General features: G+C 43.3%; 1 protein-coding gene across 1 annotated transcript in view; it reads left to right on the forward strand.

The window, feature by feature from the left end:
• EFNB3 (ephrin B3) overlaps nt 1-25994 on the forward strand; it is a 110913-nt gene that overhangs the window by 685 nt on the left and 84234 nt on the right. The window lies entirely within an intron of this gene.

Genomic DNA, 25994 nt, shown 5'->3' on the forward strand with positions numbered 1-25994 from the left:
TGTATCTATTTCTTGCGCATTCTAATGGAGTTAACCCTTACAGCACTCACTTGCTGACCCATCCACGCGAATACCCTTTACATCCTTTTGCCATTTATTTATTTTATGTATTTCTAATTTTTTTTAATTGAAATTTTACCCATCCTCCTGTCAAAAAGTTGCCGAAATTTGTAAAACAATGTATCTTTTTTAACCTTGCATTTATTGATCAAATACTACCGTATGATCTTGGGAGTGATATTAAATATTCATTAACCCCTGGCGACATTTCGTGTTACGGTGCTAGGAGAAGGGAACGCGATATTAATATTTATGTGGAGGGGTAGTGGTGGCAAATTAATATTCGCCCGTAATAGCCCCGCTGTGGCGAGAAGACGCACCCAAGTTTCTAGGGAAGGAAAAAACTGTTTTGTGGTTTATTCTAGATTTTCTTCTTTGAAAATTTGGGAACATTTTCTACGCAATTTCTACCTACAAAAATAATATATATATAAATGTCAATATGTATATGTACGCAATGTGTACCCATTTGATTTTTGGGCCCTTTAGCCCTGAATTGCAGCTCTAGGGTTCCCCTTGGCCTTACAGACAGCATCAGTTTGTGTTGTTTTTGGGGTCTTGCTACATTTTTGGATTTTTTTTATATTTTTCATTGAACCCTATTATAACTCCAGGGCTATTACCAGGGATCTGGTAACCCCTCGTGTGCCACATTCTGCAATTTTTGACTGCCTGTGTTTACCTTCCTCTCCTTCCTCAGTAGCTGATGATGCATTTTCAACATCACCTTTGTTTTGCGCTTTTTCCTTTTTTTTTGTTAATACGCAGGAATTAGCCATCGAAAAGCGCAGGATGACTCACTGGGAATATAAGCGTAAGACCCTGGGGCTAAACCAGTAGTCACCAGCCTGCGGGCTATACAGACTTTGCATCCTAGGAGGATGAGCATCTTCTGTCCACACCAGAGTGATGCTGAGCCACAAGCCATGGCGGAGTGGAACAAAGAGCTTGCAATCGGCCGCTGCGGCTCGCACAGGGGGGGATGTGCATCTGACTCGGTCACTTTTTTTGCAGATGGCTGTGTTTATGGAAAGGGCACTCAGGACGTAAGATGGAGGTACTATGTGTTATAGTTCTGGTATTGGAAACATCTGTGTTTACATGAATCTATAGGCCGGGGTTGGAGGGGCGAGGTGGGCATTTACCTGGGTCATACCCATCCATTGCGTGTAAGAGGGGAGGCAGAAAGACATGAAGTCAGTCAACGTCACTCCATCACGTGACTGTGCTATAGATATGGAATCAGTCATTTTGTATGGTGGTTATATGTATCCGCTTCATAGGGGCCCCACAGTTAGAGGTTTAAGGGGGCCGCATGTGTAAAGACTGGCCAAGGATTGGAAGGAGTCAGAGATCTGCGGACAATGGCCGAGGGCTATAGACTGGCAGGCAACCAGTATGATCCTTACACAGAGTGACAGCACATCAGACATTGTATAGTCTCATGGCCGATACACAGACACGAAGCAGCAATTATCTCACAGACGAATGGAATAACATAGTAAATGAGGCTCAAATATGGAAAGGTGGGGGGCTCAAGGGGGGAACTGGGCGAGGAGAGAGGAAAGGTAGAAGATCTCAAAGCTCACTGGTAGGAGATCTGGGAAAAGAATGTGAACAGAAAAAAGGAGATGGTTAAATAGGGAGCACAGGAAACCTTGGGAAATAGAGCGCATGGGCAAGGGAAAAGTGTAAATCGAGCACACAGGCAAGGGAAAAGTGTAGAGCTCACAGGCAAGGGAAAAGTGTAGAGCGCACAAGCAAGGGAAAAGTGTAGAGCTCACAGGCAAGGGAAAAGTGTAGAGCTCACAGGCAAGGGAAAAGTGTAGAGCACACAGGCAAGGGAAAAGTGTAGAGCGCACAGGCAAGGGAAAAGTGTAGAGCGCACAGGCAAGGGAAAAGTGTAGAGCGCACAGGCAAGGGAAAAGTGTAGAGCGCACCGGCAAGGCAACGGAAAAGTGTAGAGGGCACAGGCAAGGGAAAAGTGTAGAGCGCACAGGCAAGGGAAAAGTGTAGAGCGCACAGGCAAGGCAACGGAAAAGTGTAGAGCGCACAGGCAAGGGAAAAGTGTAGAGCGCACAGGCAAGGGAAAAGTGTAGAGCGCACAGGCAAGGGAAAAGTGTAGAGCACACATGCAAGGGAAAAGTGTAGAGCACACAGGCAAGGGAAAAGTGTAGAGCGCACAGGCAAGGGAAAAGTGTAGAGCTCACAGGCAAGGGAAAAGTGTAGAGCACACAGGCAAGGGAAAAGTGTAGAGCGCACAGGCAAGGCAACGGAAAAGTGTAGAGCGCACAGGCAAGGGAAAAGTGTAGAGCGCACAGGCAAGGGAAAAGTGTAGAGCGCACAAGCAAGGGAAAAGTGTAGAGCGCACAGGCAAGGCAAGGGAAAATTGTAGAGCACACAGCAGGCAAGAGAAAAGTGTAAATAGATTGCACAGGCAAGGGAAAAGTGTAGAGCGCACAAGCAAGGGAAAAGTGTAGAGCGCACAGGCAAGGGAAAATTGTAGAGCACACAGGCAAGGTAAGGGAAAATTGTAGAGCACACAGGCAAGGGAAAAGTGTAAATAGATTGCACAGGCAAGGGAAAAGTGTAGAGCGCACAGGCAAGGGAAAAGTGTAGAGCGCACAGGCAAGGGAAAATTGTAGAGCACACAGGCAAGGTAAGGGAAAATTGTAGAGCACACAGGCAAGGGAAAAGTGTAAATAGATTGCACAGGCAAGGGAAAAGTGTAGAGCGCACAGGCATGGGAAAAGTGTAGAGCGCACAGGCAAGGGAAAAGTGTAGAGCGCACAGGCAAGGGAAAAGTGTAGAGCGCACAAGCAAGGGAAAAGTGTAGAGCTCACAGGCAAGGGAAACGTGTAAATAGACTGCACAGGCAAGGGAAAAGTGTAAATAGAGTGCACAAGCAAGGGAAAAGTGTAGGGCGCACAGGCAAGGGAAAAGTGTAGAGCGCACAGGCAATGGAAAAGTGTAAATAGAGTGCACAGGCAAGGGAAAAGTGTAAGTAGAACGCACAGGCAAGGGAAAAGTGTAGAGCTCACAGGCAAGGGAAAAGTGTAAGTAGAACGCAGAGGCAAGGGAAAAGTGTAGAGCGCACAGGCACGGGAAAAGTGTAAATAAAGCACATAGGCAAGGGAAAAGTGTAAATAGAGCGCACCGGCAAAGGAAAAGTGTAAATAGAGCGCACAGGCAAGGGAAAAGTGTAAATAGAGTGCACAGGCAAGGGAAAAGTGTAAGTAGAATGCACAGGCAAGGGAAAAGTGTAGAGCTCACAGGCAAGGGAAAAGTGTAAGTAGAACGCAGAGGCAAGGGAAAAGTGTAGAGCGCACAGGCACGGGAAAAGTGTAAATAAAGCACATAGGCAAGGGAAAAGTGTAAATAGAGCGCACGGGCAAGGGAAAAGTGTAAATAGAGTGCACAGGCAAGGGAAAAGTGTAAGTAGAATGCACAGGCAAGGGAAAAGTGTAGAGCTCACAGGCAAGGGAAAAGTGTAAGTAGAACGCAGAGGCAAGGGAAAAGTGTAGAGCGCACAGGCACGGGAAAAGTGTAAATAAAGCACATAGGCAAGGGAAAAGTGTAAATAGAGCGCACGGGCAAAGGAAAAGTGTAAATAGAGCGCACAGGCAAGGGAAAAGTGTAAATAGAGCGCACAAGCAAGGGAAATATGTAGAGCGCACAGGCAAGGGAAAAGTGTAGAGCACACAGGCAAGGGAAAAGTGTAAATAGAGCACACAGGCAAGGGAAAAGTGTAAATAGAGCGCACAGGCAAGGGAAAAGTGTAAATAGAGCGCACAAGCAAGGGAAATGTGTAGAGCGCACAGGCAAGGGAAAAGTGTAGGGCTCTCAGGCAAGGGAAAAGTGTAGAGCGCACAAGGAAGGGAAATGTGTAGAGCACACAGGCAAGAGAAAAGTGTAGAGTGCACAGGCAAGATAATTGGGGAAATAGAGAGTACAGCTAAGGTAACTGGGGAAATAGAGAGTGCAGACAAGGGAAAAGTGTAAATAGAGTGTACAGGCAAAAGAACTGGGGAAATAGAGACTCGAACTAGACAGGTAACCTTGGGAAATAGAGTGCATAGGGAAAGGAAAAGTGTAAATAGAACAGGCAAGAGAACTGGGTAAATAAAAAGTACAGGTGTGGGAACTGGGGAAATAGAGAGTACCGGTAAGGGAAATGGGGAAATAGAGAGCACAGGCAAGGGAAAAGTGTAAATAGAGCTCACAGGCAAAGGAAAAATGTAAATAGAGTGCACAGGTAAGATAACTGAGGAAATACAACGTACACGTAAGGGAACTTGGGAAATAGAAAGTTCAGGTATGGGAACTGGGGAAATAGAGAGTAAAGGTAATGGAAAAGTGTAAATAGAGTGCACATGCAAGAGAACTGGGGAAATAGAGAGTACAAGTACTAACAAAGTGTAAATAGAGTGCACAGACAAGACAGCTGGGGAAAGTACAGAGTACAGGAAAAAAGAACTCGGGAAATAGAGAGTACAGTCAAGCTAAAGTGTAAATAGAGCACACAGGCAAGATAACTAGGGAAATAGAGAGCATAGGCAAGGGAACTGGTGAAATAGAGAGCATAGGCAAGGGAACTGGTGAAATAGAGAGCATAGGCAAGGGAATTGGGGAAATAGAGAGCATAGGCAAGGGAATTGGGGAAATAGAGAGTGCATGTGAGGAAAGTGAGGCAATAGAGCGCACAGGCAAGGGAACTGAGGATATAGAGAACACAGGCAATTGTGCTGGGGAAATAGAGGGCACAGGCAAGAGAACTGGGGAAATAGAGGGCACAGGCACGGGAACTGAGGAAACAGAGTACACAGGCTATAGAACTGGAAAAATAGAGTGCATGGGGGAAGGAACTGGGGTAATAGAGAACATAGGCATGAAAACTAGGGAAATAGAGAGCACAAGCAAAGTAATTGCGGAAATAGAGGGCACAGGTAGGGGAGCTGGAGAAATAGAGAACGCAGACAGGGGGACTGGAGAGGTCTAGTGTACAGGCAGAGAAACTGTGAAATAGAGAGCAAAGGATGGGGAATTGGGGAAATACAGTGAAAAGGTAAGGGGGTAAATAGAGGTCGCAGGCGAGTGAACTGGGGGCGTACAGTGAACAGCTAAGGATGAACTGGAGAATGAGAGTGCTCAGAAGTGGCGGGCACCAAGAAATAGAGAGCACAGTCAGGGGAGTAACATGAGTAGTAGAGCGCACAAGCAGGAATTCTGCAAGAAGGGTAAACAGGCAGGAGTAGGAAGGAGTGTATGGTCAGGAGAACTGGAGAGAAAAGTAACAGGCAAGGTAGTTTGTAATCTAATGCCTGCAGGCAGGGTATGAGGGAGCGCAGAGCTGACCAGCCAGAGAAGAGAGGACATGTACAGAGCATATTTAATGATTTCAAGCACAACAAATAGGGACAAAAATGTGGGTCAGGAGAGAGAAGCATAGTCATAGATAATATCTAGATTACATGTCTGGAGTCGGGGTAGACAGGTAAATAGAGAGCAGGCTGGATACCTGGGGTAAGTGGAGAGCAGGCTGAGTACCTGGGGATGGAAGAGTACAGGTTGGGTATATGAGGTAAGTAGAGAGCAGGCTGGGTACCTGGGGTAAGTGGAGAGCAGGCTGGGTACCTGGGGTGAGTGGAGAGCAGGCTGGGTACCTGGGGTGAGTAGAGAGCAGGCTGGGTATCTGGGGTGAGTAGAGAGCAGGCTGGGGTGAGTAGAGAGCAGGCTGGGTACCTGGGGTGAGTAGAGAGCAGGCTGGCCGTCTGGGGTGAGCAGAGTGTGGTGGGTACCTGAGGTGAGTAGAGAGCAGGCTGGGCATCTGGGGTAAGTAGAGAGCAGGCTGGGTACCTAAGGTGAGTAGAGAGCAGGCTGGGTATCTGTGGTGAGTAGAGAGCAGGCTGGGTATCTGGGGTGAGTAGAGAGCAGGCTGGGCATCTGGGGTGAGTAGAGAGCAGGCTGGGTACCTGGGGTGAGTAGAGAGCAGGCTGGGTACCTGGGATGAGTAGAGAGCAGGCTGGGGTGAGTAGAGAGCAGGCTGGCCGCCTGGGGTGAGCAGAGTGTGGTGGGTACTTGAGGTGAGTAGCGAGCAGGCTGGGCATCTGGGGTGAGTAGAGAGCAGGCTGGGTACCTGGGGTGAGTAGAGAACAGGCTGGGTACCTGGGGTGAGTAAAGAGCAGGCTGGCCATCTGGGGTGAGTAGAGAGCAGGCTGGGTACCTGGGGTGAGTAGAGAGCAGGCTGAGCATCTGGGGTGAGTAGAGAGCAGGCTGGGTACCTGGGGTAAGTAGAGAACAGGCTGGGTACCTGGGGTGAGTAGAGAGCAGGTTGGCCATCTGGGGTGAGTAGAGAGCAGGCTGGGGTGAGTAGACAGCAGGCTGGGTACCTGGGGTGAGTAGAGAGCAGGCTGGGTATCTAGGGTGAGTGGAGAGCAGGCTGGGTACCTGGGGTGAGTAGAGAGCAGGTTGGGGTAAGTAGAGAGCGGGCTGGGCATCTGGGGTGAGTAGAGAGCAGGCTGGGGTGAGTAGAGAATGGGCTGAGCATCTGGGGAGAGTAGAGAGCAGGCTGGGTACCTGGGGTGAGTAAAGAGCAGGCTGGGTACCTGGGGTGAGTAGAGAACAGGCTGGGGTGAGTAGAGAGCAGGCTGGCCGTCTGGGGTGAGCAGAGTGTGGTGGGTACCTGAGGTGAGTAGAGAGCAGACTGGGCATCTGGGGTGAGTAGAGAGCGGGCTGGGTACCTGGGGTAAGTAGAGAGCAGGCTGGCCATCTGGGGTGAGTAGAGAGCAGGCTGGGTACCTGGGGCGAGTAGAGAGCAGGCTGAGCATCTGGGGTGAGTAGAGAGCAGGCTGGGTACCTGGGGTAAGTAGAGAGCAGGCTGGGTACCTGGGGTGAGTAGAGAACTGGCTGGGTACCTAGGGTGAGTAGAGAGCAGGTTGGGGTAAGTAGAGAGCGGGCTGGGCATCTAGGGTGAGTAGAGAGCAGGCTGGGGTGAGTAGAGAATGGGCTGGGCATCTGGGGTGAGTAGAGAGCAGGCTGGGTACCTGGGGTGAGTAGAGAGCAGGCTGGCCGTCTGGGGTGAGCAGAGTGTGGTGGGTACCTGAGGTGAGTAGAGAGCAGGCTGGGCATCTGGGGTAAGTAGAGAGCAGGCTGGGTACCTAAGGTGAGTAGAGAGCAGGCTGGGTATCTGTGGTGAGTAGAGAGCAGGCTGGGTATCTGGGGTGAGTAGAGAGCAGGCTGGGCATCTGGGGTGAGTAGAGAGCAGGCTGGGTACCTGGGGTGAGTAGAGAGCAGGCTGGGTACCTGGGATGAGTAGAGAGCAGGCTGGGGTGAGTAGAGAGCAGGCTGGCCGTCTGGGGTGAGCAGAGTGTGGTGGGTACTTGAGGTGAGTAGAGAGCAGGCTGGGCATCTGGGGTGAGTAGAGAGCAGGCTGGGTACCTGGGGTGAGTAGAGAGCAGGCTGGGTACCTGGGGTGAGTAGAGAGCAGGCTGGCCATCTGGGGTGAGTAGAGAGCAGGCTGGGTACCTGGGGTGAGTAGAGAGCAGGCTGAGCATCTGGGGTGAGTAGAGAGCAGGCTGGGTACCTGGGGTAAGTAGAGAGCAGGCTGGGTACCTGGGGTAAGTAGAGAGCAGGCTGGGTACCTGGGGTGAGTAGAGAGCAAGTTGGCCATCTGGGGTGAGTAGAGAGCAGGTTGGGGTGAGTAGACAGCAGGCTGGGTACCTGGGGTGAGTAGAGAGCAGGCTGGGTATCTAGGGTGAGTGGAGAGCAGGCTGGGTACCTGGGGTGAGTAGAGAGCGGGCTGGTTACCTAGGGTGAGTAGAGAGCAGGTTGGGGTAAGTAGAGAGCAGGCTGGGCATCTGGGGTGAGTAGAGAGCAGGCTGGGGTGAGTAGAGAATGGGCTGAGCATCTGGGGAGAGTAGAGAGCAGGCTGGGTACCTGGGGTGAGTAAAGAGCAGGCTGGGTACCTGGGGTGAGTAGAGAACAGGCTGGGGTGAGTAGAGAGCAGGCTGGCCGTCTGGGGTGAGCAGAGTGTGGTGGGTACCTGAGGGGAGTAGAGAGCAGACTGGGCATCTGGGGTGAGTAGAGAGCAGGCTGGGTACCTGGGGTAAGTAGAGAGCAGGCTGGCCATCTGGGGTGAGTAGAGAGCAGGCTGGGTACCTGGGGCGAGTAGAGAGCAGGCTGAGCATCTGGGGTGAGTAGAGAGCAGGCTGGGTACCTGGGGTAAGTAGAGAACAGGCTGGGTACCTGGGGTGAGTAGAGAGCAGGTTGGCCATCTGGGGTGAGTAGAGAGCAGGCTGGGGTGAGTAGACAGCAGGTTGGGTACCTGGGGTGAGTAGAGAGCAGGTTGGGTATCTGGGGTGAGTGGAGAGCAGGCTGGGGTGAGTAGAGAGCGGGCTGGGGTGAGTAGAGAGCGGGCTGGGGTGAGGAGAGAGCGAGCTGGGGTGAGTAGAGAGCGGGCTGGGGTGAGGAGAGAGCGGGCTGGGGTGAGTAGAGAGCAGGCTGGCCGTCTGGGGTGAGCAGAGCGTGGTGGGTACACAGACATGAATATAATGACGGAGGCTCACGGGGACTTGCACACTGACAGTGACGTACACAATGTGACAGATCTGGGCTGCGCACCGTGGACTTTTCTCATAAATCAGCAGATAAAATATTTTCTCCTGTTGTTTTTTCAAGTGAAATAAATGAAATTTGATGAATCAAAAAATTAAGATTTTTCCGTATTTGGCAAAAAAAAAAAAGGATTTCGGCCAAAGGGGTCACAATCCGGAGCGAGCAAAGCCGGAAATAAGAGAAAGTTGTCACAAGGGAGAGAAAACGGCAGAAGTGTGAGGAAAAGAAAGCGAAAGGGATGGATGGACAGAAGGATGGATGGATGATAGAGAGATTGGATGGAAGGATGGATGGAAGGATGGACAGAAGGATGGATGGATAATAGAGAGATTGGATGGAAGGATGGATGGAAGGATGGACAGAAGGATGGATGGATGATAGAGAGATTGGATGGAAGGATGGATGGAAGGATGGACAGAAGGATGGATGGATAATAGAGAGATTGGATGGAAGGATGGATGGAAGGATGGACAGAAGGATGGATGGATGATAGAGAGATTGGATGGAAGGATGGACAGAAGGATGGATGGATGATAGAGAGATTGGATGGAAGGATGGATGGAAGGATGGACAGAAGGATGGATGGATAATAGAGAGATTGGATGGAAGGATGGATGGAAGGATGGACAGAAGGATGGATGGATGATAGAGAGATTGGATGGAAGGAAGGATGGACAGAAGGATGGATGGATGATAGAGAGATTGGATGGAAGGATGGATGGATGGACAGATGGTTGATAGAGAGGTTGGATGGAAGGAAGGATGGGTGGATGATAGAGAGGTTGGATGGAAGGAAGGATGGACAGAAGGATGGATGGATGATAGAGAGATTGGATGGAAGGATGGATGGATGGACAGATGGATGATAGAGAGGTTGGATGGAAGGAAGGATGGGTGGATGAAGAGATAGGATGGATGGACAGAGGGAAGGCAGGACAGGCGGACATTATATAGCCCGGTGTTAGCTATAGGTAGATGAGGCTACAGATCCACCCTGATAGACTCAGCTGTCTGTGCACACGTCGGCTGAACACTCGGAGAATTGTCCTTTGTGTGCCGTGCGGTGGGCAATCAGCGCAGCGTCACATTATTCTATAATTCGCCATCGCCCCTCAGAAAATGACAGGCCACGCTTCAGGACCCAGCACGCTGCCCAATTACAGGCGGAATATTTCTCAGACCTTACAGAACGCCTTCCCGTGCCAGGTTTGCACTTTGTCTTGTTGGCTTAATGTTTTGCCCACATGGGCGACCCTCGTGACCCGATGTTTATGGGGTCCCGCTGAGTGTAAAGGGCAAACAACCATCGGCATCCGTGAAAAAAGGATTACTACACTTGAGATGGCTCACAATTAGGAAAATGGCCTTTCTTTCCTAAACCAATAGATGTCTGGTAAGAATCAGCCCAGAAATGTTCTGGGGCTCGTCATTATTGGACATGTTGTATGGACATTTCTAAAATGTCATTACTGGAAACTTGCTGGGGCTATTGGGGGAGGCTCATCATGTATGTATGAGGGCCTTAAACGGTTAAACAGACATTTCTAGAATGGCCTTAAAGGGCTTAACATTATGGTCTAAAAGAGTTTGTCCAAGTGTTCTAAGAAATGTATTAGGCCCTAAAGGGTTGGCCAACTGTTCACTAAAGTGTGCGGGGGGCCCTAGAGGGGTTGGCCCTAGAGGGTTTGGCCCTAGAGGGGTTGGCCCTAGAGGGTTTGGCCCTAGAGGGTTTGGCCCTAGAGGGTTTGGCCCTAGAGGGTTTGGCTGAGGTTTCTGTAATGTGTATAGGGGCCTTACTGAATCTGACAGACGTTTCATATGTATGAGGGCCTTAAAGTTGTCTGACTGTTCCACAATATCTACGGGGCCCCAAAGGGTTTGGTCGTCTTTTCTTACATTTGGATGGGGGCATTAAAGGTTTAGCAAAGTTTTCATTAAAGTTTTGCTAGACTTTTCTCTAATATTTATAAGGGGTGACTTAAAGTGTTTGGGTGATCGATGGTGGCCTCAACATTTCCATCACGAGATTGCATCTCTGTCCATTGGAAGATGACCCAGTTTGTTTACAAGTGATTTCTAGAAGGCCACCATGGCGGTTCCTTCACCATGAGACCGTTCTCAGTTCACATAATTATCCAGGACATTTTGAGACCCATAGTTTCCAAATTACGACATATTAGAGCTATGAGAATATGAGACATTAGGCTTCTGAACGGTCAACTAATTGCCATATCGTGCACTGGAATTTTTGGCCTCCTCGGGCGGCCATTTAGAGAGCAGATACCACCAGGATCTCCCGGTGGCTTCATAGCTTCTATGGAGGTATGTTTCCTGACATTGTAATATGGTACCGAGGGTCATTTTCCACTGTTTCGATATTTGCCTGTGATACGATGACCTTCAGTAACTTGAGGTGCTTCGATTTGGTGGGGTAGACGTATGGAGGAAGCTGGCTTAGACCTTGAGACAAGACTGCATTCCTGACTGCAACTACCAAGACCCATGAGAGGTCCCAGGAGAGTCAGTGAAGTGTGAAATGTGTGGGGTTATCTATGCTTTATGATATTCTTGTCTTTGACACCGGCTCCTGTGTGTCTGAGAGCTCCATCGTCTACTTTATCACCAGTCCTGAGAGTCCCCTTGGGCTCCTTTACTGGGGGCTTGTGGTTTGGCTACCTATAGTGTAGACACATGTCTCATTAGGATCAGATAAATGCTCCCAAGCCGATCTTATTGTATATTCGCCCACGGAAAAATCCTGAAATCAATGGGACATAAAGGACAGGGGTCCTGGTGTGTGTCAACACTGATATGGCCTAATAGGGCAGTGTCATGGTGGAGATCAACTCCTAATACTCTGTTCCATTACATGTCGCTAATGCATGGTTGGATTGAGGTCATGGTTTGGCAATGCCACGCTTCTTTTCTATTCTCACATCATTGACTAAAGCCCACGCATTTCATGTCAACCATTGTAGGACGCCCACATGTACTATTAATTGTCCCTCTACTGAAGTGACAGCCCATGTGTCAGCCCGTCTTTTCCCATAGCTACGCGTGTGCTGAAAGCCTATTAGCAGGTAATGAATATCCACACTGACCTCTATGTATACGAATATAACCACTGTAATAATACCCATATAGTTAAAATTATAACTACTATAATACTGCCCCATGTACAAGAATATATCTACTATAATACTACCTCCTGTGTACAAGAATATAACTGCTATAATACTGCTCCTATATACAAGAATATAACTACTATAATACTGCCCCTATGTACAAGAATATAACTACTATAATACTGCTCCTATGTACAAGATTATAACTACTATAATACTGCCCCTATGTACAAGAATATAACTACTATAATACTGCTCCTATGTACAGGAATATAACTACTATAATACTGCCGCTATGTACAAGAATATAACTACTATAATACTGCCCACTATGTACAAGAATATAACTAATATAATACTGCCCCTATGTACAAGAATATAACTACTATAATACTGCTCCTATGTACAAGAATATAACTACTATAATACTGCCCCTATGTACAAGAATATAACTGCTATCATACTGCCCCCATGTACAAGAATATAACTACTATAATACTGCTCCCATATACAAGAATATAACTACTATAATACTGCCCCTATGTACAAGAATACAACTACTATAATACTGCCCCTATGTACAAGAATGCAACTACTATAATACTGCTCCTATGTACAAGAATATAGCTACAATAATACTGCCTCTGTGTACAAGAATATAACTACTATAATACTGCTCCTATGTACAAGAATATAACTACTACAATACTGCTCCTATGTACAAGAATATAACTACTATAATACTGCTCCTATGTACAAGAATATAACCACTATAATACTGCCCCTATGTACAAGAATATAACTACTATAATACTGTCCCCTATGTACAATAATATAACTAGTATAATACTGCTCCTATGTACAAGAATATACCTACTATAATACTGCTCCTATGTACAAGACTATAACTACTATAATACTGCCCCTATGTACAGGAATATAACTACTATAATACTGCTCCTATGTACAAGAATATACCTACTATAATACTGCTCCTATGTACAAGAATATAACTACTGTAATACTGCCACTATGTACAAGAATATAACTACTATAATACTTCTATGTACAAGAATATAACTTCTATAATACTGCTCCCTATGTACAAGAATATAACTACTATAATACTGCCCCATGTAAAAGAATATAACTACTATAATACTGCCCCCTATGTACAAGAATATAACTACTATAATACTGCCCCTATGTACAAAAATATAACTACTATAATACTGCCCCTATGTACAAGAATATAACTACTATAATACTGCTCCTATGTACAAGAATATAACCACTATAATATTGCTCCTATGTACAAGAATATAACTACTATAATACTGCCCCTATGTACAAAAATATGACTACTATAATACTGCCCCCTATGTACAAGAATATAACCACTATAATACTGCTCCTATGTACAAGAATATAACAACTATAATACTGCCCCCTATGTACAAAAATATAACTACTATAATACTGCCCCTATGTACAAGAATATAACTACTATAATACTGCCCCTATATACAAGAATATAACTACTATAATACTGCCCCCTATGTACAAGAATATAACTACTATAATACTGCCCCTATGTACAAGAATATAACTATAATACTGCCCCTATGTAGAACAATATAACTACTATAATACTGCTCCTATGTACAAGAATATAACTACTATAATACTGCCACTATGTACAAGAATATAACTACTATAATACTTCTCCTATGTACAAGAATATAACTACTATAATACTGCCCCCTATGTACAAGAATATAACTACTATAATACCGCCCTTATGTACAAGAATATAACTACTATAATACTGCCCCTATGTACAAGAATATAACTACTATAATACTGCCCCCTATGTACAAGAATATAACCACTATAATATTGCTCCTATGTACAAGAATATAACTACTATAATACTGCCCCTATGTACAAAAATATGACTACTATAATACTGCCCCCTATGTACAAGAATATAACCACTATAATACTGCTCCTATGTACAAGAATATAACAACTATAATACTGCCCCTATGTACAAAAATATAACTACTATAATACTGCCCCTATGTACAAGAATATAACTACTATAATACTGCTCCTATATACAAGAATATAACCACTATAATACTGCCCCTATATACAAGAATATAACTACTATAATACTGCCCCCTATGTACAAGAATATAACTACTATAATACTGCCCCTATGTACAAGAATATAACTATAATACTGCCCCTATGTAGAACAATATAACTACTATAATACTGCTCCTATGTACAAGAATATAACTACTATAATACTGCCACTATGTACAAGAATATAACTACTATAATACTTCTCCTATGTACAAGAATATAACTACTATAATACTGCCCCCTATGTACAAGAATATAACTACTATAATACCGCCCTTATGTACAAGAATATAACTACTATAATACTGCCCCTATGTACAAGAATATAACTACTATAATACTGCCCCCTATGTACAAGAATATAACCAGTATAATACTGCTCCTATGTACAAGAATATAACTACTATAATACTGCCCCCTATGTACAAGAATATAACTACTATAATACTGCTCCTATGTACAAGAATATAACTACTATAATACTGCTCCTATGTACAAGAATATAACTGCTATAATACTGCTCCTATGTACAAGAATATAACTACTATAATACAGCTCCTATGTACAAGAATATAACTACTATAATACTGCTCCTATGTACAAGAATATAACTACTATAATACTGCTCCTATGTACAAGAATATAACTACTATAATACTGCCCCCTATGTACAAGAATATAACCAGTATAATACTGCTCCTATGTACAAGAATATAACTACTATAATACTGCCCCCTATGTACAAGAATATAACTACTATAATACTGCTCCTATGTACAAGAATATAACTACTATAATACTGCTCCTATGTACAAGAATATAACTGCCATAATACTGCTCCTATGTACAAGAATATAACTACTATAATACAGCTCCTATGTACAAGAATATAACTACTATAATACTGCCCCTATGTACAAGAATATAACTACTATAATACTGCCCCCTATGTACAAGAATATAACTACTATAATACTGCCCCTATGTACCAGAATATAACTACTATAATACTGCCCCTATGTACAATAATATAACTACTATAATACTGCTCCTATGTACAAGAATATAACTACTATAATACTGCCCCTATGTACAAGAATATTACTACTATAATACTGCTCCTATGTACAAGAATATAACTACTATAATACTGCTCCTATGTACAAGAATATAACTACTATAATACTGCCCACTATATACAAGAATATAACTACTATAATACTGCTCCTATGTACAAGAATAAAACTACTATAATACTGCTCCTATGTACAAGAATATAACTACTATAATACTGCTCCTATGTACAAGAATATAACTACTATAATACTGCCTCTATGTACAATAATATAACTACTATAATACTGCTCCTATGTACAAGAATATAACTACTATAATACTGCTCCTATGTACAAGAATATAACTACTATAATACTCCTATGTACAAGAATATAACTACTATAATACTGCCCACTATATACAAGAATATAACTACTATAATACTGCTCCTATGTACAAGAATAAAACTACTATAATACTGCTCCTATGTACAAGAATATAACTACTATAATACTGCCCCTATGTACAAGAATATAACTACTATAATACTGCTCCTGTGTACAAGAATATAACTACTATAATACTGCTCCTATGTACAAGAATATAACTACTATAATACTGCCCCTATGTACAAGAATATAACTACTATAATACTGCCCCTATGTACAAGAATATAACTACTATAATACTGCTCCTATGTACAAGAATATAACTACTATAATACTGCTCCTATGTACAAGAATATAACTACTATGATACTGCCCCTATGTACAAGAATATAACTACTATAATACTGCCCCTATGTACAAGAATATAACTACTATAATACTGCCCCATGTACAAGAATATAACTACTATAATACTGCTCCTATGTACAAGAATATAACTACTATAATACTGCTCCTGTGTACAAGAATATAACTACTATAATACTGCTCCTATGTACAAGAATATAACTACTATAATACTGCCCCTATGTACAAGAATATAACTACTATAATACTGCCCCTATGTACAGGAACTACTGATAAAAAAGCAAAAACATTGTAAAAAACCTTGTTTTTAAAGTTTTTAAAAATATAAACCTAAAAACAAATCTCACTTTTAGGCTATGTGCACACGTTCAGGATTTCTTGCAGAAATTTCCTGCGCAAAACCGGACATTTTCTGCAAGAAATCCGCATGCGTTTTTTGTGTTTTTCTCGCATTTTTACCATGTTTTTGGTGTGTTTTTGGTGCGTTTTTTTTGCGGATTTTTCCAAAGGTTCCCAATGCAATAATATAGTGGGAAATCCACAAAAAATCCGCAAAATTAATGAACATGCTGCGTTTTTTACCACAATGCGTTTTTTTCGCGGGAAAAAAATGCACCATGTGCACAAAAATTGCGGAATGCATTCTAAATGATAGGATGCATATGTATGCGTTTTTTATGCGTTTTTATAGGAAAAAAAGTGAAAAAAAACGCGAAAAATCCTGAACGTGTGCACATAGCCTGAGTAATAAAAAATAGATATATTATGTGGGAAAAAAACAAGTGCCTGGAAACATGCCATCTACTCTGTAATTCGGTATTCACAGCGACAAATGCAGGGAAACTGTGCAGTGAATGCTGGTAAAAAAAAAAAAAAAAAAAATGTTTCCATACTTGCTGTTTTTATTAAACTTGGCCAAAAAAATAAGTATTCACATTGTTAATGTGTCCCACATGATGAAAATTACAGCTGATTACACAAAAAAATGAGCCCTGACGGATCCCTGTAAGCAGAACAGTGAACAAGTCAGGGGCTCGCAGTATATGACGAGAACAAAAAGCTATTTTGCTGGTAAAAAAAAACGTGATTTTTCTTCTGAGAAATGTGTAAAAAATTATGAATTATGCATCTCCGTAATAATATTGACTCGCAGAATTAAGGAAACATCATAGAATTGCTGTTTTTGTGGTCTTTCCCCCCCAAAGAGTTAATAAAAAGGGATCAAAAAGTCGCATCGACCACAAAATGGCACGAATGAACACTACAACCTGTGCACAATAAATAAAGCCGCCATACGGCTGCACTGATGGCAAATTGGGCAACTCATGGCTCTCGGAATACGGCCACCCGGAATCAGAAGGTTCTTTCTTATGTCGTTCATGTTGCGTCTGACAAGTGCTGGCGAATACGAGTTTTATAATTTGCCGTATTCGCCGGCATTTGTCAGATGGCGTTACCCGTTTTATGGGAGGGGGATGTGGCGCTGCTACAAGGAGCCATATATAAGTCTAGATCTCCTGCATGTCCAATGTCTATGATTAAGAGCTCAGAATTGTAGCTCACAACGAGTGCGAGGGTACGACGAGCATGTCAGAGCTTGATGCCACACTGTAAAGATTTTATGGAGAAACAAATAAAGCTGAAGTTCTGAAGGAAAACTGGAATGTTGGATATCTGCTTTATGTTTGTTGGGCACAGTCCTAATCCTACCGCTGAGAGCATTCTGGCCTGTGAACACTTATGTGGTGTAAGATGGCCGCCGGACGGGTCCTTGAGGGGAGATATGTATCATCGAGGTTGGCAGCTTCGGTGATGTGAGCTTGGAATGCATGCTCCAGCACATATAGTGCTGAGAGAGCTATCAGGCAATTCCAGGGCCGGGTTTTATGAGCAGTCAAAGAAATGGGTGGCAATGACTGTTCACATATCCCAACCCCAGGGGCATGGTTTGGCAGATAAAATGGAGATCAAGTGGCTCATTCGGTGTCTGGGTCTGGAGATGTGTGGATCTCCTGTGTGTTCGTCTGTGCTAAGGCCTAAAGAACTGGACACTATCCTGAGCGTGTGGACCCGCAATATTGTATGGACGTTTTACTTTGTGTTTTCAATTTGTGCCGGAAAAGGCTATTCTTTTGTTTCCTTCCATGAGCGGTTTATGCAATCTTAATAAGGCCGGTTTCACACATCAGTGGCTCCGGTACGTGAGGTGACAGTTTCCTCACATACCGGAGACACTGACACACGTAGACCCATTAAAATCAATGCATCTGTTCAGATGTCATTGATTTTTTGCGGACCGTGTCTCCGTGTGCCAAACACGGAGACATGTCAGTGTTCGTGGGAGCGCACGGATTACACGGACCCAATAGAGTCAATGGGTCCGTGTAAAACACGGACCTCACACGGACGTTCTCCGTCTGGGGTCCGTGTGCGTGCAGGAGACAGCGCTACAGTAAGCGCTGTCCCCCCCACATTGTGCTGAAGCCGCGATTTATATGTTCCCTGCAGCAGCGTTTGCTGCAGAGAAAATATGAATAATAGTGTTTAAAATAAAGATCTATGTGTCTGCCGCCCTCCCACCCCCGTACGCCCCCCCGCTGTCCTGAAAATACTCACCCGCTCCCACGTTGGCTGTCACTCCTTCCTCTCTGCCCCGCGCCTCCTGTATGCAGTCACGTGGGGCCGCTCATTTACAATCATGAATAGTCGGCTCCGCCCCTATGGGAGGTGGAGCCACATATTCATGACTGTAAATGATCGGCCCCACGTGACCGCATACACTAGAAGCCGCGGCCAGACCAGGAAGCAGCGAGGGAGGCGGGTAAGTATTTTCAGAACAGCGGGGGGGGGGGGGCGCACAGGGGGTGTGAGGGCGGCGGACACATAGATCTTTATTTTAAACACTATTATTCATATTTTCTCTGCAGCAACCGCTGCTGCAGGGAACATATGAATCGCGGCTTCAGCACGATGCAGGGTACCACACGCGTGGGTACCACACGCTCCGTGTGGTACCCACTCGCCATACGGGCGGCACACGTGTGCCACACATATGGCCTACGTGAGTTCCCAGGCACACGGACACGGATAACTCCGGTACCGATTTATTCCGGTACCGGAATTATCTGGACGTGTGGGACAGCCCTAAACCTGAGTGTACATTTTTATGAAACTGATTCCCATGACTACCTGAACCGCAACACAGTGAGTACAAAACCCAACAGTGGCTACTATAATACCGCCCCATGGACAAGAATATAACTACTATAATACTGCCCCTATGTACAAGAATATAACTACTATAATACTGCCCCCATGGACAAGAATATAACTACTATAATACTTCCCCTATGTACAAGAATATAACTACTATAATACTGCTCCTATGTACAAGAATATAACTACTATAATACTGCTCCCTATGTACAAGAATATAACTACTATTATACTGCTCCTATGTACAAGAATATAACTACTATAATACTGCCCCTATGTACCAGAATATAACTACTATAATACTGCCCCTATGGACAAGAATATAACTACTATAATACTGCTCCTATGGACAAGAATATAACTACTATAACACTGCTCCTATGTACAGGATAATAACTATTATAATACTGCCCCTATGTACAAGAATATAACTACTATAATACTGCCACTATACAATACTATAACTACTATAATACTGCTCCTATGTACAAGAATATAACTACTATAATACTGCTCCTATGTACAAGAATATAACTACTATAATACTGCTCCTATGTACAAGAATATAACTACTACAATACTGCCCCTATGTACAAGAATATAACTACTATAATACTGCCCCTATGTATTAGAATATAACTACTATAATACTGCTCCTATGTACAAGAATATAACTACTATAATACTGCTCCTATGTACAAGAGTATAACTGCTCCTATGTACAAGAATATAACTACTATTATACTGCTCCTATGCACAAGAATATAACTACTATAATACTGCCCCTATGTATTAGAATATAACTACTATAATACTGTTCCTATGTACAAAAATATAACTACTATAATACTGCTCCTATGTACAAGAATATAACTGCTCCTATGTACAAGAATATAACTACTATAATACTGCTCCTATGTACAAGAATATAACTACTATAATACTGCTCCCATGTACAAGAATATAACTACTACAATACTGCCCCCTATATACAAGAATATAACTATTATAATAGTGCCCCCTATGTACAAGAATATAACTCCTATAATACTGCTCCTCTGTACAAGAATATAACTACTATAATACTGCTCCTATGTACAAGAATATAACTACTATAATACTGCCCCCATGTGCAAGAATATAACTACTATAATACTGCTCCTATGCACAAGAATATAACTACTATAATACTGCTCCTATGTACAAGAATATAACTATTATAATACTGCCTCCTATGGACAAGAATATAACTACTATACTACTGCCTCCTATGGACTAGAATATAACTACTATACTACTGCCCCTGTGTACAAGAATATAACTACTACAATAATGCCCCTATATACAAGAATATAACTACTATAATACTGCCCCCATGTAGAAGAATATAACTACTATAATACTGCTCCTCTGTACAAGAATATAACTACTATAATACTGCTCCTATGTACAAGAATATAACTACTATAATACTGCCCCCATGTACAATAATATAACTACTATAATACTGCTCCTATGTACAAGAATATAACTACTATAATACTGCTCCTATGTACAAGAATATAACTACTATAATACTGCCCCCATGTACAATAATATAACTACTATAATACTGCCCTCTATGGACAAGAATATAATTACTATAATACTGCTCCTATGTACAAGAATATAACTACTATAATACTGCTCCTCTGTACAAGAATATAACTACTATAATACTGCTCCTATGTACAAGAATATAACTACTATAATACTGCCCCCATGTAGAAGAATATAACTACTATAATACTGCTCCTCTGTACAAGAATATAACTACTATAATACTGCTCCTATGTACAAGAATATAACTACTATAATACTGCCCCTATGTACAAGAATATAACTACTGTAATACTGCCCCTATGTATTAGAATATAACTACTATAATACTGTTCCTATGTACAAGAATATAACTACTATAATACTGCTCCTATGTACAAGAATATAACTACTATAATACTGCCCCCATGTACAAGAATATAACTACTATAATACTGCCCCTATGTACAAGAATATAACTACTATAATACTGCCCCTATATATTAGAATATAACTACTATAATACTGTTCCTATGTACAAGAATATAACTACTATAATACTGCTCCTATGTACAAGAATATAACAGCTCCTATGTACAAGAATATAACTACTATAATACTGCTCCTATGTACAAGAATATAACTACTATAATACTGCTCCTATGTACAAGAATATAACTACTACAATACTGCTCCTATGTACAAGAATATAACTACTACAATACTGCCCCTATATATTAGAATATAACTACTATAATACTGTTCCTATGTACAAGAATATAACTACTATAATACTGCTCCTATGTACAAGAATATAACAGCTCCTATGTACAAGAATATAACTACTATAATACTGCTCCTATGTACAAGAATATAACTACTATAATACTGCTCCTATGTACAAGAATATAACTACTACAATACTGCCCCCTATATACAAGAATATAACTATTATAATAGTGCCCCCTATGTAGAAGAATATAACTCCTATAATACTGCTCCTCTGTACAAGAATATAACTACTATAATACTGCCCCATATACAAGAATATAACTACTATAATACTGCTCCTATGCACAAGAATATAACTACTATAATACTGCTCCTATGTACAAGAATATAACTATTATAATACTGTTCCTATGTACAAGAATATAACTACTATACTACTGCCCCCTGTGTACAAGAATATAACTACTACAATACAATACTGCCCCCATGTACAAGAATATAACTACTATAATTCTGCTCTTCTGTACAAGAATATAACTACTATAATACTGCTCCTATGTACAATAATATAACTACTATAATACTGTCCCTATGTACAAGAATATAACTACTATAATACTGCTCCTATGTACAAGTATATAACTACTATAATACTGCTCCCTATGTACAAGAATATAACTGCTATAATACTGCTCCTATGTACAAGAATATAACTACTATAATACTGCCCCTATGTACAAGAATATAACTACTATAATACTGCTCCTATGTACAAGAATATAACTACTATAATACTGCTCCTATGTACAAGTATATAACTACTATAATACTGCTCCCTATGTACAAGAATATAACTGCTATAATACTGCTCCTATGTACAAGAATATAACTACTATAATACTGCCCCTATGTACAAGAATATAACTGTTATAATACTGCTCCTATGTACAAGAATATAACTACTATAATACTGCTCCTATGTACAAGAATATAACTACTATAATACTGCCCCTATATACAAGAATATAACTACTATAATACTGCCCCTATGTACAAGAATATAACTACTATAATACTACTCATCAGTGTGATATAGAAATATATATATATATATATATATATATATATACAGTATATATATATATATATATATATATATATATATATATATATATATATATATATATATATACACACACACTGCTCAAAAAAATAAAGGGGACACAAACAACAGAATATAACTCCAATAAATCAAACTTCTGTGAAATCAATCTGTCCACTTAGGAAGCAACTCTGATTGACAATCAATTTCACATGCTGTTGTGCAAATGGAATAGACAACAGATGGAAATTATTGGCAATTATCAAGACCCCCTCAATAAAGGAGTGGTTCTGCAGGTGGGGACCACAGACCACATCTCAGTACCAATGCTTTCTGGCTGATGTTTGGTCACTTTTGAATGTTGGTTGTGCTTTCACACTCGTGGTAGCATGAGACGGACTCTACAACCCACACAAGTGGCTCAGGTAGTGCAGCTCATCCAGGATGGCACATCAATGCGAGCTGTGGCAAGAAGGTTTGCTGTGTCTGTCAGCGTAGTGTCCAGAGGCTGGAGGCGCTACCAGGAGACAGGCCAGTACACCAGGAGACATGGAGGGGGCCGTAGGAGGGCAGCAACCCAGCAGCAGGACCGCTACCTCAGCCTTTACGCAAGGAGGAACAGAAGGAGCACTGCCAGAGCCCTGCAAAATGACCTCCAGCAGGCCACAAATGTGCATGTGTCTGCACAAACGGTTAGAAACCGACTCCATGAGGATGGCCTGAGTGCCCGACGTCCACAGATGAGGGTTGTGCTCACAGCCCAACACCGTGCAGGACGCTTGGCATTTGCCACAGAACACCAGGATTGGCAAATTCACCACTGGCACCCTGTGCTCTTCACAGATGAAAGCAGGTTCACACTGAGCCCATGTGACAGACGTGACAGAGTCTGGAGACGCCATGGAGAGCGATCTGCTGCCTGCAACATCCTTCAGCATGACCGGTTTGGCAGTGGGTCAGTAATGGTGTGGGGTGGCATTTATTTGCAGTGCAGCACAGCCCTCCATGTGCTCGCCAGAGGTAGCCTGACTGCCATTAGGTACCGAGATGAGATCCTCAGACCCCTTGTGAGACCATATGCTGGTGCGGTTGGCCCTGGGTTCCTCCTAATGCAGGACAATGCCAGACCTCATGTGGCTGGAGTGTGTCAGCAGTTCCTGCAAGATGAAGGCACTGAAGCTATGGACTGGCCCGCCCGTTCCCCAGACCTGAATCTGATTGAACACATCTGGGACATCATGTCTCGCACCATCCACCAACGTCACGTTGCACCACAGACTGTCCAGGAGTTGGCGGATGCTTTAGTCCAGGTCTGGGAGGAGATCACTCAGGAGACCATCCGCCGCTTCATCAGGATCATGCCCAGGCATTGTAGGGAGGTCATACAGGCACATGGAGGCCACACACACTACTGAGCATCATTTCCTTGTCTTGAGGCATTTCCACTGAAGTTGGATCAGCCTGTAATTTGATTTTCCACTTTGATTTTGAGCATCATTCCAACTCCAGACCTCCGTGGGATATTAGTTGTGATTTACATTGATGATTTTTAGGTTTTATTGTTCTCAACACATTCTACTATGTAATGAATAAAGATTTACAACTGGAATATTTCATTCAGTGATATCTAGGATGTGGGATTTAAGTGTTCCCTTTATTTTTTTGAGCAGTGTATAATAATATGGCCGACCTTCTCCTTAGTAACAGCCATAAGCTCCATCCATGGAGTCTGTCGGGTTCTCCTTCTTTTTGGGCAGCACCAACCACAGCCTCTCAGATACTGATCAGAGAAGTGACCGTTCTCCATGACCAGAAATCTCACGTGAACGAAGGGCCACAAGTTCTCACTAAGGTTTAGGGCCGATGAGGAAGTGGTCGGGTCATTATTCTTCATCTTTATGGCCTTTCCTGGTACCGAGTGGTGGAGACTTTGATGCTGCGATGGAGCCTTGTCCTGCTGAACAATCCAGGTTTTCTTGAAAGATGCAGATATTTCCCTGCCCCACTACCGGAAGAAAGTGTCTTCTAATCACTGGCAGGAGGCTTGGGAGTGGATTTTGAGTCCATCTTCAACCCGAAAACTAGAACTAGCTCTTCTGTAATAATCCCAGCCCATAGTAGTGCCCACCTCCACCTCACTGATGTCTGACGGAAAGTGGAGGTCTGTGCCCGGTTCTGATCCAGCCCTGACCCATCCACCATCTCATCAGTCCATAAAACCAGATAATTCTTGGCACAGTCTTGACGTTTCCACTTCTGTGTCTTGCTCAGTGGTGGTCGGGCTCAGCCTCCTCACCTCGGCCGTGTCTCTGAACACCTTGTACTTCTGGCCTCCAGAATACGGCAGCTCTGGAGGATATCGGCTCCTGGAGGCTTCACGTCTGATTCTTCTCTTATCTTTTGCAGTTTATCTGCGTTTTTTTTTCTCAACACATTTTTTGCTCTCTGATGATTATTTGCAACAAAACGTTTGCTGTTCTGCAATCGCCCCAATATCTGACAATCTCAGGAGCTGCGTCCTCTGTAAGACTGGTAACCAGTGCCTTAATCAGAGACCCATGGGCCCTTGGGCAAAATTTGGACCTGCATGTTGGTTGTATGTAAGGACCTTTGTAGCTTTCTAGATCGTATAAAGACATATGTGTAATAGTTTCCCCATCACAGCCCCTTCCTGTAATAATGTCCCCTGTACTGGCCCCTTCCTGTAATAATGTCCCCTGTACTGGCCCCTTCCTTTAATAATGTCCCCTGTACTGGACCCACCCTTCCTGTAATAATGTCCCCTGTACTAGCCTCTTTCTGTAATAATGTCTCTCATCCTAGGCCCCTTCCTCTAATAATGTCCCCTGTACTGGCCCCTTCCTGTTATAATATCCCCTGTACTGGCCCCTTCCTGTTATAATATCCCCTGTACTGGCCCCTTCCTGCAATAATGTCCCCTGTACTGGCCCCTACCTGTAATAATGTCCCCTGTACTGGCCCCTTCCTGTAATACTGTCCCCTGTACTAGCCTCTTTCTGTAATAATGTCTCTCATCCTAGGCCCCTTCCTGTTATAATATCCCCTGTACTGGGCCTTTCCTGTAATAATGTCCCCTGTACTGGCCCCTTCCTGTTATAATATCCCCTGTACTGGCCCCTACCTGTAATAATGTCCCCTGTACTAGCCTCTTTCTGTAATAATGTCTCATCCTAGGCTCCTTCTTGTTATAATATCCCCTGTAATGGGCCTTTCCTGTAATAATGTCCCCTGTACTGGCCCCTTCCTGTAATAATGTCCCCTGTACTGGCCCCTTCCTGTAATAATGTCCCCTGTACTGGCCCCTACCTGTAATGTCCCCTGTACTGGCCCCTTCCTGTAATACTGTCCCCTGTACTAGCCTCTTTCTGTAATAATGTGTCTCATCCTAGGCCCCTTCCTGTTATAATATCCCCTGTACTGGGCCCTTCCTGTAATAATGTCCCCTGTACTGGCCCCTTTCTGTTATAATATCCCCTGTACTGGCCCCTACCTGTAATAATGTCTCCTGTACTGGCCTCTTTCTGTAATAATGTCTCATCTTAGGCTCCTTCCTGTTATAATATCCCCTGTAATGGGCCTTTC

The sequence above is a fragment of the Ranitomeya variabilis genome, chromosome 5, assembly GCF_051348905.1.
Source record: "Ranitomeya variabilis isolate aRanVar5 chromosome 5, aRanVar5.hap1, whole genome shotgun sequence".
In the NCBI taxonomy this organism is placed as follows: Eukaryota; Metazoa; Chordata; class Amphibia; order Anura; family Dendrobatidae; genus Ranitomeya; species Ranitomeya variabilis.